Source organism: Ascaphus truei, chromosome 3 (assembly GCF_040206685.1).
Source record: "Ascaphus truei isolate aAscTru1 chromosome 3, aAscTru1.hap1, whole genome shotgun sequence".
Taxonomy (NCBI): domain Eukaryota; kingdom Metazoa; phylum Chordata; class Amphibia; order Anura; family Ascaphidae; genus Ascaphus; species Ascaphus truei.
In genome coordinates, this window is record NC_134485.1 from 109440829 (window position 1) to 109447394 (window position 6566).

Genomic DNA, 6566 nt, shown 5'->3' on the forward strand with positions numbered 1-6566 from the left:
TGTTCCACATGGTTTTGTCACTTACGGACTTTTTATTTTTCTTCCTTTTCAGTTTGAAGTTTAGTGACCAACAGCATTGACCCAGTGCTCCGGAGTTCTCATGGATCAAGCCCTCCTACCTGATTTTGGCAGACTTTTAACCCCCTTGTAGTAAATTCTAGACACCCTTTAATATTGTGAGCTAGTCGCCCTATTACAAATGAGCACTAAGATTCCCACACCTGCGTGACGAAAGGAGCTCACGCCTTGGGTGCATTATGTATATAATACTGTATTAACGAGCCTCGTTCCTCTTCGGTTTCCATTGTCCTCCGAGCGTTTCCCCTCGAGCTCTGCTTAATTTAAATGTCCCTTTTAGGCGAAACGGCGTCTTGTGATTTTTGTGAATTGCAAATGGTTTGTTTTACGTCCTTACAACTTGGATGAATTGTGTTAGGCTGTCTTATTTTTGGGAGCAAGGGGAGGGGTGGGGGGGTGGATATTTAGAAAAAAATATATTTAAAAAAAAAATAATAATAAAACTTTTAAACAGTTTGCATTACATCCTCTTCTCCAGAGTAGTACTACAGTTATTGGTAAGGTTACTGTGCATGCAGAATATCACTAGGACTCCACAGATTCACTTTGCCTTTTTGAATTGGTGAGATGTCATTGGTTTCTGCCACTCCTTAGAATATTTCAGGTATTTATAAATAATCTATGTATAGGCCTGTGCTGTCATCCCCAGATTTTCTGTGTTTTTTTCTTTAGATAACTTTCTGAAGATCTTTTTGTAAGGAATGGTTATTTTTTTATAAAGCGCTGAAACCTAAGGAAGTGTTCAGTAATGTGAAATATCTGTATACCTTGCGGATTTAATCGGAAGGATGGAGCGGGCCCAGTTTTAATCAACCAGCAGATATGCAATAAACCAATTTCAGCGATGTATGTAACGTATTCAGCAGCCATCCGTCCTATTCATAACTGTTATTTCTTTACATCTTCATGTGTTGGTGATCTTCTGTAGTTCAATATTGGCAATCATGGCTGTTTGATCCTTCGGTATAGGAGAGAACGTGTTTTTTTGGGTGGGGGGAGGGGTTTGGCTGTGTAAACACAGATGATGCTTTTTTATTAATAAAGAAGACGTGGGGGACATGTATTTAAGAAGATATCATACAAATACTGTATGGTAATTTTAATTGGCATCACAAATCTTCTTAATTCCCTGAAGAGTAGTATAAACAATCAGAAAAACGATAACTCTCCTGCCATCACAGTGCTCACCTGTATCCTCAGACCAGTAAGCCTGATACATTTTTGTCCCAGCGGAAGTCGATCAATGAATTGCCTAATTATGAAGGTATTTTAGTGGGAGGTGCATCTAAGATTTGGATTTCACGAGGATATTTGGGCCTCTACCTCAAAGATTCACTTTTATTTCTCCAGGATGTCAATACAAATCGGCACGTGTGTTGTAGTTACCAGAATTCAATTATTTCATTCCTCCCATTCAGCAAGTACAATTCTGAAGTGTAAACGTCGGAGCCTCCGACTAACACCATCTGAAATGCTGGCTCGGACAATGATGGGTTGTTGTGGCTTCAAATCGTACACACTGGAAGTAATGTCAGACGCCAGCATGATGACTGGAGGACCTAATGAAACCTGTTTCTAACATCATTGTTTCAAGTATGGGGATTGTGCAGCCAACAATCCAACAGTTAAAGCTTTAGCAGTGCAACCTTTCCACCAGATACCCTACATCCGTGAAGTAAATTCATTGAATGATGGAAACTGCAGAACATAATTCATTATTTTGTGTGTCCTCTTTAACCTGTGGCTACTGTACGTCCCTTGCAACAGACAGCAGCAGTGCATGAGAGACTTTACCTTTTTAAGAGACTGCAGCTACACAAACGTTTTTTGTCAAGAGGGCAAACAGTTTCTTTAAAGACTGTAATAATGTATTTTACCCTCTTACCTGTCAAAGGTTCTTGTTGCCTTTTAAAAGTCCCTTTTGGCAGTGAGGTGATTTAAACGGGGCTTCCAGGAGTATTTTGCTTTGGATACCGGCAAGATGAAGGTGCATATTGAAGATTTTAAAAAAACGTGCAATTTTTGTTTGATCATATGCTTTGCTTTAGGGAAAAATAATAAAAACCACTCGACTGTCCGAGTCTGAAACATCTAGTCGTGATCTCTTTGCAAATTCATGATTTTAAGATGCACCGTGTTTATGCTTCTAAAACCTACAAACAAGTCGCTTCATTCTCTCTCTTGGTCTTTGTCAAGTAGCAGAACTACGGAGATCTCCGTGCGTACTATATTTTAGGCCTTTTGTTGATTGGAAAAAGAAAACAGCTGCTGTTTTATTTCCTTCTAAGTGGTTTTGCTGCCTTTGTGATTCATTGCCTATTTTATGGGTTTGTAGGCGGGTTAAAAAAAAACAAAACAAAAAACTGCAGACTTTTTTTTGGAAGAGTGTTTGTTTAGATTTTCCTGCTTCTCTAAGAACAGTGTCTGTCATGTACTGCTGCTTAGAAGGCTGCTCAGCACACGTGACCACTAATTATCCCAGAAAAGTGGTCCTGCTCTGTTAAAGGAGGGTTGGATTATAAGGACAATAGATTTGTTCCCTGTGGAAAAAGGAACCCAACATATGGCAGAGTCCAAACACCAATCATCCAATGTTTATCCACACGTACTGTTTAAATCGAAGCTGCCACCGCCTCCTCCTCTGGTTGTATCTTGCATAAACTTCAGCTGAAATTCTGACAGAATTTGATTGTTTAATAACATTCCTTTGAAAATAAGTACTATTTGTAGAGTTGCCTAGGTTGTTGTTTCTTTTTATGTGAGTTTGTGCCTTTTTTTTTTTTGTCTAATATTCCAATGCAGGTATATTGGGAGAAAAAAAACAAATAAATATTCTAGAAGACTCATGACTTGCTATGTTTGTGTCATTTATTTCTCACAATACGCCTTCAAATTAAAAATGTGTCCAAATTTGCATCTATAGTACTATTCGTTTAATTGTAGAAGGCAATCCCAAAGCACAATGCTCATATTTGTCTTGTCAACAGTGTGATGCAACTGCAAACTCCAAGTCGGTGGCAAAGTTAAAAGGGCAGAGACGTGGCAAATTAAAAATAGATCCTTAATGTGTTATTATTGCTGTGCAGCGCTATGTACATTAATGGTGCTATATAAATAAAGACATACGTAGATGTGTTGTCCTCGATCTTACAATATTATCAATGGACCTCGGTTAATGATAACTGGGGCTTTGATAAACCTTACTAGGGAATAGATCAGTGTTTTTCAATCCGGTTTCTTAGTAACATTTGGGTTCCCCGGGCATCCCTATAGGGTTCCCTGCAATTTCCAGGTCATTTGAAAATTGTTCCAAATACAGAAGAATTTACAATGCTTCTGATCTCAGACGTGCTATTAGAGAGGGTTGGGGTTCCTTACAATGCATCTGATCTCAGACGCGCTATTAGAGAGGGTTGGAGTTTCACAGAATTTCACAATATAATTATAGTGTTCTTTAACCAAAAAGGTTAAACCGTAGAATAGATCAATCCCACAGTAGCTAGCTGATGAACAGCGTGTAACTCAACAACTCACCCCCCATATGTGAAATGTCTGTAATAAGATTGAGCAGAATTTCTACTGCTTTGTATTAAGGACTAACGTGGAATGTATTACCGTGTCCTTTTTTCTTTTTGCAACATCTCAAATACTACATAATACAACAATTACATTTTTCTTTTATCACTCTAAAAGCAGCAGTCTGCGCTGATCGCTATTTTTTTCTTTGCATTTTTTTGCTCCATTTAGGAGAGATAAGCGGTTGAAATATTAAGTGTCTGGAAGGATAAAATGGCGCTCTACCCCAGAGCCGCATGAAGTCTAAATTGTTACCATGGTAACTTCAGGAACTAGTGATTAAGAGAGCAATGATTTGTAACACAAAAAAAGAAAAGGCAGGACATGCTCATGAAGGAAGATACTAACGTTATGTGTTTAACTTGTTTAGGCTTCTGGGGTTATTGCTGCTTTAAGCTCATTTAATATAGTGAGAAAGATGTGAATGATGCATTCTTTTCCATTCAAGTACAAGGAGAAATCCAAATTGTTTTCTTTCTTTAAATACAGGTTGAAGCAGGGGGCCCCCATTTGAACCCTATTAATTTCAGCTCTGGGGACCCTCTGCTTCCAGAGATACCCCCAAAGTGGGTACCAGTATCGCTGCAGTTTTCAGCTTCTTCGTCACCTGCCAATAGGAAGCCACACCAAGTGATGTCAGTGCTTCCTATTAGCCGCAGGGCCCGGGAACTTTGAAAAGCAGGCATATAGTAACCCCTGGAGTGGCAACCGGCATTCACTACAGAGTTAAGTACCTCCAGAAGCAGGGGGTCCCTGGAGCTGAAATTAATGGGAATCAGCTCTGGAGACCTCTTGTATTTAGAAAATGGAAGGGGGAATAAAACGGCATGGATTGCTTCTTTAATGGGAGTTGGTACACAGACTTGTGTTAACTAATGACCCGGAAATCAATGACAACTTCTGGTCTCTGCTGGGGCAGGCTCCACCACTACTGGCGCCATGATCCTCCCCAGCCACCATCCACCGCCGCTCCACTGCGATCCTTCTCCTGTTGCTGCCGGATGGACCTTCATCCCTGAATTGTCTGCCGGCAGGTAAGTACAGTGATAGAGGGGCTGTGAGAATAGGATAAGAGCATCTACGTGGAGGAGGAGGGGGGAGGAGGGAAGTTGAGAAATGGGGAGGGGAAGAGATGGATGGAGTGGTGGAGAGAAAAGGGAGCGGAGAGATGGGGAGGGGGAAGAGATGGATGGAGGAGGGGCAAGAAAGAGATGAGGGAGGAGAATGGGGGTGAGAAACAGCGTATGTTCTTGTCATGAAAACATAGGAAATGTCCTACTGGATTTTGGCTTCCCACCAGATATCATTTTTCATTATCACATTCTGAACTCTGAAATGTTCTGAGGATTTTCTGTTCAAATAGATTAATTGCAGGATGTGATAACCCAGGTGTGAGCAAACATTTTAGGCCGAGCCCCCCTTTTCATCCATGAAATTTCTCGAGCCCCCCCTGCCTGATGTAATCAAAATCACATGGAAAAAAAAAAATTTATTAAACGATATACAATGTAAATACAAATGTCTAAATACTTATTTCAATAGCTCGCGCTTGCAAAATTAGGCTGTGTCCACGTTGCCACTGAGAGCGGTGACATCACCAACTCTCCAAGCATGAGCACAGGGTGTCCTGCATAATTTTGCAAGCACGAGTGGGGGGAGCATGGATCGGGGCTATTTTTGTGTGTGTGTGCGCGCATTGACTGCTGCTGACAATTTTGACAATTTTGTTTGTCTCCCGAAGCACCAAGCTTTGGAGACCGTACGCCCACCAGTTTGCGCACCGCTGCATTTAATCACAACACACATACCCATAATCACAACACAGACACAGCACACATACTCAATCACAACACACACACAATCACAACCAACAGACACAACACACAATCACAACCAACACACACACTCAACCACAACACTCACAACACACACACACTCAACCAACACAGACACAACACACACACTCAATCACAACCAACACAGGCACAACATACTCACAACACACACTCAATCACAAAACACAATCACAACCAACACAGGCATAACACACACACACACACACACACAATCACAACCAACACAGACAACACACACACACACACACTCAATCACAACCAACACAGACAACACACACACATACACTCAATCACAACCAACACAGGCACAACACACACACAAGACAGACAGACAAAACACACAATCATAAGTCAAAGACTTTCACCTGGGGGAGGAAGTACTACTGTAAGCCTGCTTCTGTCCCCCATGCTGCTGAAAACTGGGACGGGTAACACAAGAGGCGGAGGGGATGTCTGTGTGCAGGGAAGGAAAGCTCCAACCCCACAGCAAGGCCCCGCCCCCTCTGCTAGAAACAGCAGAGAAGCAGCCTCAGCACGGAGCTTCTGGCCGCCCGCCCCCAGATTTCCCCGCACGCAGCCCGCGCCCCCCCTAAATAATCTTGCGCCCCACCCCCAGTTTGCGCACCATTGTGATAACCATCAATAGTCCAACACAAAGACGACTTCATATATGACATTATACTGTGCAGGGCTTTTGAAACCACACATATTTGTTTGTACGGTCACTGAATGTATGTGTTCTACTGATGTCTACTCTCCATGGTGCAACCAGTACTGATTGGTCTGCAATCAATAAAATTGTTACTGGTTGTTTTGATCACAATGAGAATAAGTGGGGAACCCCAAAAAAGTACAGTTTAGACCTATGGGATCGGAGACCACACACAACACACATGTAGCTGTACTAACAAAGCATATATTATTAACACATATATAAACAATGCAAGTACAATTGCAAATACTCATAATGAAAGCTAGAGTAAAGCAAACATCTACTGCACAAATAAATAAGGCAATAATCATCTAGCTAAAAAAATAATCCTCAAGACGAAAACC

At 41.4% G+C, this 6566-nt stretch overlaps 1 protein-coding gene across 1 annotated transcript in view; it reads left to right on the plus strand.

Moving 5' to 3' along the window:
• The window catches only part of PITPNA (phosphatidylinositol transfer protein alpha), a 41812-nt gene extending 38885 nt beyond the window's left edge, over nt 1-2927 (plus strand). The window contains exon 12 of the mRNA XM_075589325.1: nt 53-2927. The gene's annotated coding sequence lies outside the window, so the exon portion shown is untranslated. The remainder of the gene's footprint in view (nt 1-52) is intronic.
• Nucleotides 2928-6566: the final 3639 nt, after the last annotated feature.